At 38.9% G+C, this 14044-nt stretch overlaps 1 long non-coding RNA gene and 1 pseudogene across 1 annotated transcript in view; both read right to left on the bottom strand.

Annotated features, from left to right (window-relative positions):
- Positions 1–413: 413 nt before the first annotated feature.
- LOC138013187 (uncharacterized) overlaps positions 414–14044 on the bottom strand; it is an 18644-nt gene continuing 5013 nt past the window's right edge. Inside the window, exon 3 of the long non-coding RNA XR_011125187.1 lies at positions 414–784. This is a non-coding gene — a long non-coding RNA (uncharacterized lncRNA). The remainder of the gene's footprint in view (positions 785–14044) is intronic.
- Positions 11601–13758, bottom strand: LOC138013185 (uncharacterized; annotated as a pseudogene).

Below are 14044 nucleotides of genomic sequence, written 5' to 3'. Positions count from 1 at the left end.
ATTTAGATGCAGCGAACTAAAAATGAAACAGTGATTTCAGGACACCGAATTAATTAACAACAGAATTAAGGCAAAAAATATTAGAGCATTCATTATTATTTTCAACATTCCCATTAAATGCAGGCCTTGTTTACCCTCAAAATTTTTGCATAAGCATTCTTTTCAATTTCTCTTGGGATGATAAATTGTAAATCCCAAGAGAAATTGAAAACAATAATTATGCAAAAAAAATTGAGGGGTAAACAATAAAAATAGGAAAATATCAGTACCCAGCCCCTTCACCCACCCAATACCCACCCATGTACATGAACCCATAGAAAAGCACTCACTCGGGCATAATCTTCAGGTATACCTTTCCAGGAATAAAATGTCGCGCTCTTGTGCTTCCCTCTGTAAATCTTCTGCAGCATCCGTTGCAGGTAGATCAAAATATCACCACACAGCCCCTACACCCACTCAAGACCCACCCATGTACCCATAGAAATGCACTCAGTCGGGCATAATTTCAGGTATACCTTTCCAGGAATAAAATGGCATGCTCTTGTTCATTGCTCGGTAAATCGTCTACAACATCTGTTGCACGTAGATCTTCCACGACTTGATCTTAGTCGTCTGCATGTATACTTGGTGCATTTTGAGGTTCGCCACCTTCAATTGGCACAATAAAGTAGTTGAGATTTTGCTGTGGCCTGGTCCGTCCTCTGTAGAGATCATCATGTTTTCTTCGCATGTGTTTGTAGAAGGTGTTGTGCATCGCAAACCTTTGTGGCATTCTGGTGCATTGCTAAGACCACAAATACTTTTAAAGTTATCACCAGAATGAACTTGATTTAAGTGTGACAACAGAGTATTAGAAGACATGCCGCACTAAAAGCACAGAAAGTAAAAACACAGCCACAGTGCCTGTTGAAAAGGTGCGCAAAAAATTCAACCTCGCCAATAGTATCGCTTGTGAAAGTGTGACGAAATTGATAGCCTCACTTCCTGGAATGTGACACCGACCACTTCAAAAGTGCAAACATGACAGATTTTAAACAGGAGGATGTTGTAGTCCTTTGGACTTGGCTTCAAAACTTGAGAGGTTAGGATGAGATAAGGATTGTCAGTCTTAATTTTCTGCTTCCGTGTTAATGCACTGAATATTGCAGACAGCATCAGTCTTGGTTGCCTTTTAGCACAAAAGCAGTTCCTTATTATATTTTGCATTATTTCTATTCTACAAACAGCAAAGAATATGAGGGATCAAGTTTGCTTCCTTTAGGGAAAGAAGATATCAAATACCAGCTGGAAGAACTTATTCACGCAAGACAAAATGTATCTGATGAACTCCTTGCAAGATATTGCGAGTTGCGAAGATTTCAATTAATTTCTGTACATCAGTTCTTTACTCATGCGGTTAGCAAAATTAAGCTTAAATTAATGAAAGCATGCATCAATTTAGTTTGCTTTTTTCTTTTGTGCTATTGTTATTTGGTGTCGTTTTGGCCATTGAGCGGGCCACCATGTTTGTCACACCGCACATTTTATTATAATTGCAATAACTTAATTTACACCAGAATTTGGACGAACATTAGCCCAGTGATTATATTAATTCTAATAATGAAGGTGGTGATTCCAGTAATTCTGAGCGGAAAAATTTAAAATCATTCAAAAGGCTTTTGACGTATTTTGGGCTTGTGGAGGAAAGGTGAGGATCTCCTTGAATACACTCAACAGTTACAGTATATTCCCCTCCTCTATCATCTCATTCAACTCCACATTCAAGGAATACACCCTCATATAGAAAATCACTTCCTTCATCTCAAAGCTCAAGTTCAACACCAGACACAGAAGCAGAGGGAAGCTCAGATGTCCAAAGATGTCAAGTCAGAGTAAAACCCATCCTCAAAGTTGCAAACCCCGACTGCCCAGCATAGCATCCTACATTTATATCCCTCATGACCTTCCAAAAGCTATGAACAAGTTTGGCAAGAAAGTGAATACTTAGGCGCTGCCCCAAGATGCCATGAAAGCATTTATATGACAGCTCACAGAACACCTAGAAGCAGAGAACCACCACCCACGCATCAAGACAATAGCATGGGTAGCCTAGGAATGTTGTAGTTTGTACCCAGGGCTAAAGGAAGCCAATCCACTGAAGACACTGAAAATGGCTCATGAATGGAATAGTTGCAGTTCAGCTTTCAAGGAATGGGTTAGGTGCCATGGCTATAATACTTATAGATATGGTATAGGTGTCATCACCTTACTATAGATATTATTGAATGTTTTCATTCAAACAGGCTTTTTATTGCATTCAATTAAACTGTTTTCTGCAAAATAATTGTAAGCAACTTTAAAGTACAAATTGACCATATTTTCCCTTTAGCAGTCTTATTATGATGTACACTGTATGTACAGTGGCTTTGGCCAGGAAATAAAGCACATTTAATGTTGCTCACTCATGCAGTTAGGAGTTGAGGAGCTATTACATGCTTGGAGAAGCCAGTATAAAAAGTGGAAAGAATTCTTATCGCAGAGGTTCCCTTTGACAAGGGATGAAGCTACAGGAACACAAGTCCTTTCCAAAGCAACTTTTGTGACCACTGTATGTAATTAATTACCGGTATTACTTCACTGAAGTTTGATATGTGACCAATGTTAATGTTGTTCAATTTTCTCCACAGATGATGTAGTTATAAAGAACACTCAACAAGTACTTGCAACCAAAAACTGAGGGCTGTAAAGAGACAGCCATCTTTGCCCTGTCTGCTGATGAGGTACAAATAATTATTATTGCAAACTTAAGGGGGTTGTATGTACCAGTAGGTACATGTGTTTTAATTTTACTAGAACTTGACCAATGCTTCATATTTACAGGCAAAGATGAAACAGGTACAACCATTTCATTTTTTGCAAATGACAATTTTAAAACAAATCTGTTGACAAACTAAGAAATTTGTTGCCTTTGCCCTTGCCCAGCAAGTTGAGTCTGAATGCCTAATAAATAGAAACAACAGTTACGTTGAAGGTGCAGTCTCTGATTTGGAACAAAATCATTGATCAACTGGCTGTTTTTGCATTCTCCTTTGTCGGGACAAGTTACATGTTGGTATTATGCAGGCTATAAAGTAGATGTTCACTTTTAGTGGAGCTCTGTGCCCTGAAGGCATGCGCATGGAGTACTGTGGGTAAGAAACTATGGTAACCCATCTTTGCAAGAAAATTTAGTTTTGGTGACCATACACCCGTCCACTCCTCCATGTATGGCAATGTGTCCAGTATCACCTGACCATATTGAGGCCATACTCCAGCTGACACTCCAGAAAGTTTGCGGCGTACATCGTTGATATTGGTCAACTGACACCTGTCGAAACAAGGCATCCCCTGACCAGTATCATGTGACCATATTGCAGGCTCAAGTTTAGAGATCATCAAGGTCAGATATTTTTTTTAAGTTGACCACTGACCACACTGTGGTTTTCGATTGGATCGAAGGCTCAAGCCTGGTTAACTGCTAAACAATTTTTGCTCACTTTCTGTGGCCAGAGGCAGCTACACACCAGCTACATGCCCATACTACATCAACTAAAGCTCTTAACAGCCGACATTTTTCATGTTCAATAGGAAAAGGGTTTGGGAAATAATTTTTCCTGCATTTTTCCCCAGTTTCTGTCCAGGTTTGACATACATAGCTGTGGTCAGGCCCACACTGGTGGCTGCACAGTTTTTCAAGTCAAGCATCAGAGGGATATAAACTTAAAGCTAATTGTTTATTTTTGGTTTGGTCAGAGCTGCTTTTTGGAATATCTTAAGATCTTTAATTTTGATAAGGTCACATGATGCCTGGACAGCATATAAGAGAAGAACAGAAACAAAAAAAGAGAGAAAGAGAACAAGAACGACAAACAGTATAACAGTAATAGCTCAAACTTGGTGGAAGAAGTTACTCCACAAATTCTTTTCTTGGACACTACACCATTTAAAAAGTAAATAATCATTGTTTCCGTTGCTCAGGAATGAAACTCGAATTTTTATTCTGAACTGGAATTAAATAACAATCATCTGTACGGTTTTTGATTTGTTTGTGTGTTTTTTACTCCGTTTGCCTACACTGTAATTGTTCTCGATGTGCCTAGACTGTGACAAGAAAACTTTGCCCTCATGTTATAATCGCAATGAGTTTTCATAAAATTAAGGAGAAATATCACTAGCTTGTGTTTTCAGAAGTTTTTCTCAAGCGCGCACAGGTAATTTGTTGGAAGTCTTGCTTGAAGTTCGTCCTTTCTTGGTTGCCATATTTTGTCGATTCTTGTTCCAAGCAAAGCTGGCATGTTTCAATGAATTGAGTCAAAATGTGAATGATCCCGTGGAATAAAGTACATCAATAAAACTAGTTTTTGACCTTGAACTGACTAATTTTCCTAACGCCGATCTGTGACATCACCAGCTGGTATGTGTGTGGTTTCCAAATTTAGCGTGATTCCTATTTGCTGGCTTTTGCAGCTTTTGACAGTTGACTCTAACTGACTTTTTTCCTTTTCCCTTCTTTTGCTGAGGATTTGCTTGTTTTCTTTTTAAACTCATGCAATACTAGTTGGGAAATAAAGTTTTCTAAAGAAGAAAGAGAAGAAAATGATTTAATTAAGCAGTAACCAGAAACACCAAAATGTGGACAATTTGAAAACTTTTTAATTCCATTAACCCCATAGCCAGTAAGAAAAACAACCCGGAATCTCTGCCATGTATAAGAGGTCTTATTCATGTACTGCTTTTGATTATCTCACAGGAAAGGTCAACAGATTTCAATCCAAAAGATCCCTACCTTCTGATAAATTCAGGAAAAGATGATAAAGCCTTTACAGTGATGGTCAGTGACCAGACTTCCAAGAGCATTAGCAGAGGTGGAGATTCGGTCAGGCATGCTACAGTAAAGCTTTTGGCAGTATTTTATGTTTTTCACCTCGAATACCCCCAACCATTGAGAAATTTGTATTTATACTTACAGCAGTTCATCTAAGACAGCCATGATGTGTTCCTTAGTCCATGTATTTAATAGTTACACTGTACCATAGAGTTCTGGGAGTTCTGGCTTTGCTGACTTTGCACTGAATTCTTCATCAAAAATGTGCTTGTTTGGCAATGTTTCCGACCTGAATTTGGGCTTGCAAGCCTCCGTTTTGCTGACAGCAGGTACAGACCTTTCTTCCTCGTCAACCGTGACCCAAGTATCTTCGTCTCAAGGTAGGCCTGCCTTTGTGATTCTGTCATTTGTGTCTACGTTTGCACCCCTTAGCTCCTCGTTTGTACAGTCTTGCAGGAGTACCGAGTCGGCAATTGCGTGTCAGGCTGGTTTGGCCAACCCTGTTCTTCCCTTGACTTCAACACAGATTCTTCTACAACCCTTCGTAGTTGGCCCTGGGTTTTCGCCAATTTCCGCCAAGTTAGTCGGCCAGATAACAGCAGGGAAGTTTGTGGAGCTTAGCGAATTGTTGCCGTCAAATATTGCGTCAACGGAACTGAAGCTGCACCTGCTTTTTGACGGACACTCCTGTGTGTGAGGGAGATAACTTAGTTTTGAGCAGTACTGTAGCACAAATGCAACTGAGAATATGAATAAAAGAACAGCCTGGCAAAGTTTCTCAGAGACGGTTGTTTGGGAGTAACACGGAAAACCGAGCGAGTTTTGCCCTCTTTCGAATCCTGTTGCTGAAATTGGGAAAAAGTCACAACGAACGACACTATTCTGTGCGATTGCGAAGGACACAATTATTCTTTGGCCGTATAATTGAAGCATACTGAACAATCACACAGAATGTAAACAGTCTTCGACATTATCGCATCAGCGTGGTACTTGAAGAGTACTATGTAGGCTTCTAATCGAGAGCGTGATCCGCCCGACAATTTAGCTAACCTATAATGTAGCTTGTTAGTGAAAATTACTTCTGTAGTATTTCTGTTACAGCACCTGTGTGCCTTAGTTTTCTTTCGTTGTATTCTAGGTATTTCCTTATTTTACCGCCTTTCTGTCACATGGGATCTCTGCTAGCTACCATGTGACTCCAGCTTAAATATTGTATGTGCTTGTAAAATTTCATAAGGCTCACAGAAATTTGATGGGAGCCACCAGTTATTGCTGTACTACTCAGAACCTTTCAGAGCATCCACCAACACGTCCTACTCGACAGGATTGCTGTAAGAGTTTTACTCAATAAACCTGAGCTTTGTGGAACCTGTGAGTCTTTAGTCTTTTAGTTTCAAGGATCTCTCCGCCACCGGAGCTGAAGCCACTACAATTTCGTGTACATATATTCTGTGCAGTTGCAGAGGAGATAGTTATTCCTCATCCGTATGATTGAAGCATACTCGACAATCACACGAACTGTAAACAGTCTTTGACACTATGCACCAGAGTGGCATTTCAAGTCACTCCGTAGGTAGTTTTTAGACCTTGCTGGATACATGTCATCAGAAACACGGCAGTAGCAGACCTTTCTGGAAACAAATGTCCTCTGTATACATGTATGTTAATTTCATATTTACAAAAACTGTTTCTTTGACCGTAAAACTATTCCATAATGACTCACTTGAGACCCCAAATTTCGTTGCTGGCCTTGTTTGTTTATTCCCTTACAAGAAAAATCAACAGTCACTGGGATCAGGTTAATCAGGGAAATACTATTTATAAAAAAAGGCAGGAGAAGAGAACAAAACAACACATTGCTCTCATACCAACTCCGAACTAGACGTATCAAAAGTTGGATGAAATTGGAACAGCTTTTACTACATGTACTTTGTCCTGCGATGATGCCGTTCTCGGTTTGCTCGCAACACTTGTTTTCAACAAATGAAACCTGATGACGGTGAACAAGTCTAGCACCGACATTCGACCATCAATATAATTTTCCTTCAGATCATTGGATTTAAGAAGAGATGTAAAACTACATGAATCGTCGCGTTACTTGGTTGGGCACACGGTATGCACATATTTCTCAATGTTTACAACGCAAATTTACATTCGATTCACGATAACATCCATCACACAGTAAAGCTCACTGTTTTGCTTAAATATTTTAACCCACGACATATGATTGTATAGTTTTGAATAGAGGACTCACAGGAACGATAGCTGCTATTTCGTTTTCTTATTAAACAGTTCCTGTTGTTATTTAATTGAGGAATAACGCATTTGCAAAAGTTGAATTGAGTATGAATAATTGACAATATTTCGCGTTGGTGATTTTGCAAGAATGGCGTGTCAAGGATCGAGTTTGATTTCGAGTGAATAGAGTCTCGGTCCTCAATTCTCACGAGGATTGAGTTGAGACTGTCAACTTACTTTTTCACCGTACTGTAGCAGCCGGTGTATACGACAACCTCAAAAGGAAGAGGCAAGTGGCCAAAGCAAGCTATGACAAGCATGCCAAACCATTACCTGAGCTTCTAACAGGGAAACCAGTGAGACTTCAACTAACCAATCCTAACGCTCCTTGGGAGAAAGGGTCCTTTGTTGCAAAAGTTGGGCCATGTTCCTTTCTAACTGAAATGGGAATTTGTATAGGTGGAATTGCAAGTTCATCCGTCTAGTTCAAAGCAAGCCACAAGATCAGCCTCAAGTCACAAAACCCAGTGCTGGTCAAGTTCCTGTTCAAACTGATCCTGAGAGTTCAAGTGTTCAATTTAGTGTCCCTGATGTTCCGGACAAAGACCAAGCAATAGCTGTTGGGACTTGGAGTGGCCGAATTAGCATGCAACCATCCAAGTTTAAGGAATTTGTGACATAGAACTTTGATATGTTGAACCTTTTTTTCCCTTTGACTTTCAATAACAATCACAATAAACGTTTTCATTTAGTCTTATTTCTTTGTTCGATCACCTATCTTATTGCTAAGTGGTCGTTCATATTTTATTCTAGGCATCGTTTGTTTTTCCTTTTCTGCTCTCATTTCATTTTTGAAAAAAAAAAAGGGAGATGTTACATGAAGTACTATTTTGGTATTTCCCATGATGCATGGAGAGCATTAAACAAGCACATGGTTTGAAGTTGTGCAGATTGTTTACTGGCTGAGATCCAGTTATTTTTTAAGTACAAACAATGACAACTGTGCTATTGATCATGTTTCTTCACATTTCTCAAGAAGGGTCTATCACTGGACAAGAATATGCATGTACTCTGTTGTTGTTGTTCTTGCTGATATTGACTTAAATTTCTGTATATGCTTGGTTTAGTATGTTACTTAAAGTGCTACTATGATCAAAAAATCATTTTCTTTTTTTCTTCACATTTTAAAAGTGTGTTCGCTTAACACCTGATTGGCAAAATTTTGAGCTTTGATTTTTATCCAAAGGCTGTTTATTTTGAGTGTACGTTTTGGATTTCACGGTCTGCCATTACTCACGTTCAAAACTGACCAATTGACCTCAGAGGGTTGGATCTAGGTAAAAGTGACGTCTTTTACTCACTCGCTTAAAATTTCAGCATGTAAACGCAACTTAAATTATAATTATATGCAAAACACGAGTTTAAAAATCTGAAAGCCCGAAACTCCCGTGCTGCATATTAATTCAGTCGCATACACCGCTTTGCATTCTTAAACCAGTGAGTCTTTTCTCCTCGAGCCAGCTCTCTGAAAATTTTAAAGTTAGTAATGGTGAACCAATAAACAACAAAATTCCAATTAAAATAAACAGGTGTGTTTTGAAACCCAAAGAAAAAGAAGAAGAATTTTTTGGTTGTAGTAGCGCTTTAATGTAGTCTACTCACTTTTTTGGGTTTTGGGGCCATAGGCGGCTGTGGTCCCAAAAAGGGAGTTTGGACCCCATTTTGCCGGTCAAGAGTGCTGTGTAAAAGCATCTCTGCTCCAACTCAATTAAAAATCTGGTCCACACTCCGTAAAATCAGCAGTGTAAACAGAATGCCAGGAATGGGGCCTTTAAAGTGCATATGAAGCGAAATCAGTTTTTTAATATTTTGAAAGTTCAACATTCTGAAGACACTTTTCCGAAGTTTGAATCATGTTTGAAAAAAACTGGCGATTTTATAACGCCCGAAAGTTGTGCGATTTTGCTCTTAAAGTTGGTATTTGAATCGCGCGGCCAAAATGTCCGGTCACATGGCCTGATGACGTAGTGTTGTGGACAAGACTACGAGATTGCAATATGGCGTCGAGTGAGAAAGTACGTAGAGGAGGGAGATATTGCGTCGCTGGCGGCACTAACAATCAAAGTTGTGCGAATTCGAGCAACACTCCGGGAACACGAATGCATCAGTTTCCTGCCGATCCAGCTGCGAGGGACAAATAGGTGAAGTTTGTCCGAAGACATCGCCATGATTTTGAGCCACAATCGAAGTATGCGTCACTATGTTCTGTCCATTTTGAAGAAAGTTGTTATTTGTGGAAATTATCAGTTCTCAGTGGTATGGAGGAAGGAACCCAAATTCGAGCTATTTTAATACGGGAAGCAGTTCCAACGCTAGATACCATTGTTCCTGCAGTACCAGGAGCGCTCAGTGAACGCAGTAAAAGACAGGTAAGATAAGCTTACATGTTGCTTTTTGCTTATTTCTTGCATAAACATCCAATCGCACCCAGTGTAAAGACTACATTGTATTTCCGTCTCTTGTGTGTAGGTTTGCTTTACTGTTATGAGAAAAATGCCCTTTATTCTTTAGGTATTATACCGTAATGTCATGTGTAGTTGTTCTGCAACGCTCTTTTATTACACATAACATGAGAATTTTATTCCATAAAGCTCATTTGTACAAATCTATACGCTTTATTTTCACATGTGGAAAAGGGTTATACAGCCAATCAGAATGGCGTACAGCTATTTCACATTTGGAAGTATAACCAATCAACGATAGCGTAAAGGCGTTTCCATGCCAATCACTCGTGCATCTCGTGCATATCGTGCAAATCGTACTTTGTTATTGAATTAAATTAAATTTGCGTTTGGTTTTATTGTTCGTGAGTTTTTGTTTCTAATTTGCGTTCAGAAAACTATTTTAATGAAAATTATCGTCTTATGTGTAATAAACAGTTCACGACATAGAAAGTGCTTTGTACGGGGTTTTGTTAACTCGTTGTTTGTGTCAAAAACCCTCACTCGCTCGTTCCTCGCTCGTTCGAGTTTTTGACACAAACAACTCGTGAATAAAACCCCGTACGCCGCACTTTCTATGACGTAAACTATATTTATCGCCTACCTGCTGGTGAGGAAATCGAGCCAATTATATAAGCCAACATAGAAGCTATCTGTGTATTTGAAACACAGTTGAGCTTATCATATCGATGCATTTCGGCAGTTAGTTTTTTTTTTTGCCTTTACCTGAAGGAATGTGACTGTATCAAGCTTATACACTGTAGGATGACAAATTTTATGATGGTTTATTGATCATTCTTCTTTTCTGTAATTGTATGCAGATGTAACACTGAATGTTGGAATATTTATGAACAGTCAAACATTTAACAGCTCACAAATTGCTTTATTTTTCCAGCTCAAACCAAACCAAGATTATTATTAATCCATTGATCTTTGAATTTTTTAAAACTGTGGTATTGCATGTAAGCATATACTTGTAAACATGTACATGGTAAAGTTGAAAACATGATGACATACCTTCAGAGTACACCTTTTTGTATAAACTTTAGCAATACCTTGTTAGGCATCTTACTGCAGATTGACAGTCTTTCAGATTTTACATTTTAATTCTGTGATATTTATGTGTTAACTTCCATTTCAATTGCACTAATGTTTATTTCTCTTTGATTTTATGCAGGCTATGTTGACTCTTTGAAGAAACTGCTCTTCTCATTGTCCAAATCTGAACTGAAAGAAGTCTTTGACAGGTATTCATCTAAGGCACCTCAGCCTCTCAACACACAGTTTGGTGACTGACTGGGCAAACATGCAGCAGTGAAGCTCTATGAAGAGAGGATTCACAAACAGAAAACAACTTCACTTTTTCCTCCAAGTAGGTGTTTTGGTCATCTTTGGCTTACCACAGTTCTAAATTAATGCTCATAATCTTTGATGATAATCATTTATTCCTCTCTCATAAATGTCTTTAGAGATGTAATGCTATCTTTACTGTACTTTATCTCAATTATTTTGTTGAAGTGTACAAACACTAAACTGAATATTTTTATTTTTTTTCATGGAAGGTGCAGAGCAACAAAGTTTGCATCAGAGCAGCACAGTCCCTGATGAAGTTGTAGCCTCTAATTCAAGAACAGGTGGAAGAACAAGAAAATGCCAAATATGCAAGGAGCCCAGAATGGGTCATCCCAGGGGACACTGCCAAGGACCATGAATACATGTGCCTGATTGGTCTTCCATTCTGTAAAATCTCTATCACTTGGTTTAAAGTGCCCATAACCCCAAAATACTTTTTTCGCTAAAATGAATCTGCACCTGTTCGAAATGCATTGCAGCCATCAGAAGGGGAGTGGGTCTATTCCTGATTTGACGTCACAATCTACTTTGCATGCATTTTTACAAAGAGTTAATGCAATGTAAATCAGTTTGTGACGTCAAATCAGGAATAGACCCACTCCCCTTCTGACTCAGTCGTGAACAAAAGATCTTGGATTTTTGCAACTTTCAAAGCCTATAAAATGGCAGGATTTGTTAGAAAAAAAAATGGCTGCCATGCGTTTCGAACAGGTGCAAAGATTCATTTTAGCGAAAAAATATTTTGGGGTTATGGGCACTTTAAATTTACCCACAACTTTCTCGTGTACACTGAGGTGTTACTCAGATTACTAATACCAAAGCAAGAGCTAAGTGTTTGTTTCTACTACAGAGACCTGTGCTCAAAATCATGACTTGTAAAACAGTGGTTTAGCTTGATAGCTTAAAATACAAAAAGTCTGCAGTCTTTCAGTAGCCACTGGCAGAGCCAACTAAACTGTGCAATAAAGGAGTTCTACTTATTTGAGTCTTTGTCACTTGAGACAGTTAAGTGCATGTTAAATAAAGTGGTATAACATTTTATTCAGTACATTTGACATTGGTCTTAACCTAAAATGTGACTGGGTTTACTTTACTTAGAGAGTACAGCCCATCACCTACATTGTACTATCAAAGGTCTTTGGAACTTAAGAGAAACTGACTTTATTGTTTGGGCATAACCCAGAGGCTGATCTGCAGTCCTACTGAGTAGATTCAAAGACAGATGAAGCATCAAACACATTGGCAGTAAATAGTCAACACTTAAATAAAGAAAGAAAGAAATAGATCAATAAATAAATTTAGCCAATCATGCAGCAGGTTTCCCAAATGTCAGCCTCAGAGCATATGTTATAGAACTTGGACGTTTTTTAGACATTTTGAAACTTAACAATGATTCCTCAAATAATTTCTTCACAGTTTGCTGTTCTTCAGTGTTCACTGATGCCAATGCAGCCACAATTGTTATTGCAAAAATTAATACTTATTCTCAAGCCGATACTAAACAGGGCTGTCATTACGTTTTGTGTCACCTGTAGCCTTGTTCTCCACAACCTTAGAAAACTTGTTACTATGTGGATAAGTTATATCAGCAACAAGCCATTTCACTTGTAGCATCAAGGGAAAATCAAGCATACTCAGCAATAACAGGTGCTACTGGTTATGGCCCTTTATGTCATCCTTGCTAAATTTACTGTTTGACACAATAATTATTGTTGGCCATGACCTAACATGGATGTGGTGACTCCTAAAAGAGCCATTTTTATGAGCTCCTTTTTACAGCTTATGCTGGATTGTAGCCTGTTGCCTGTCTATGCAAGGTTTGGTACCGTGTCCTTATGTCGTCATATACACAGGCTGGCAATGGCCTTGTGTTTTCCCAGCCCATGTAACCACATAGCCAGCGGATGATCCATCTATAACAAACAGCTCACATGAATCTGCAAGAAAAAAAGGTTTTTAAGACAGACAGCCTTTACTTAAGCACGATGGAAAATTTTAAGTCCTGCAGCTTACGGGGTCGGGCAAAATTAAACTACATACAAAGTACAAACATAAAAGCTCACATAAAGATGCAGTAAAGCAAACTTTCAATATTAGTAATGTTATCCCAAAAGCGTAACTGAGAGAAAATTGGATTTCACCTCAAAAGAAATTCATAGGACCGTACTCACTCATTTTCTGGGACCCTAGATCGACGGCGGTAAGTTCGGCCATCTTTGTCCCTCAGCAGCGGCGCGACTTGCAGCAGCACCATCCTGTTTGTAAGAGCATCGTAGTCATCGTGCTGCGTTAAGCAACTAATGCTTTCGATGGAGCCATCGAAAGACAATTTTGCCGCTGCATTTGCTACTTCTCTGCAACAACGAAACTCTGGCACACGGACTAAATTCTGGTCGTTGGATCGTTGACACTGGCACCGTGACCTGAACAGTAAAACAAACGCTACAAGTAAGTTTATAAGCTTATTTTAGAGGAACAAAGTGACCTCTTGTTTAGTAGTGGGACTACAAACAACAATGTATTTATCAAATACACAATATGTGTTTAAGTGTTATGGCAATTATATATACGAACCATGAGTTCACAGCGACTGTTCTCTCATATCTCGACTCCAATACTGCAAGTGAAAGGCCATCTACATCAGCCTCTTCGTCTTCATCTTCTTCTTCTTCATCATCTTCCGCGAGTGGCTCGTCTTGATACGGCGTGTATTGGCGGGCTATAAACCACTTCGATGTCTTCATCTTCCTCCTCCGAAACATCAATATTCTCGTCGTCGTTTGAAGATTCTGAGAAAGCACTCAATTCAGAATCAGTCGACATGTTGTTTCGCCTCAGAAACCCTTTTTGGTGTGAGGGTATTACAAATTCTGTCCACAACACTACGTCACAAGACGAAATTGCGCAATAAACTCGTTCCAGTCTCCTGACCATTTTTTTGACGAAAATTGAGCAGTTTTCAGCGCCAAATTCACTACTAAATTTTTATTTTGGGGAACTTAAACGTTTACAATCGATTTATTTACACTTTGGAGGGTAAAATTATCCAAAAAAAATTTTCGCTTCATATGCACTTTAAGGCCAGTTTTATGATGAGCCAAAGCAAATT

Source organism: Montipora foliosa, chromosome 8 (genome assembly GCF_036669935.1).
Source record: "Montipora foliosa isolate CH-2021 chromosome 8, ASM3666993v2, whole genome shotgun sequence".
In the NCBI taxonomy this organism is placed as follows: domain Eukaryota; kingdom Metazoa; phylum Cnidaria; class Anthozoa; order Scleractinia; family Acroporidae; genus Montipora; species Montipora foliosa.
The sequence above is the reverse complement of the archived record's forward strand: the minus strand, read 5'-3'. Positions and strand labels throughout refer to the sequence as shown.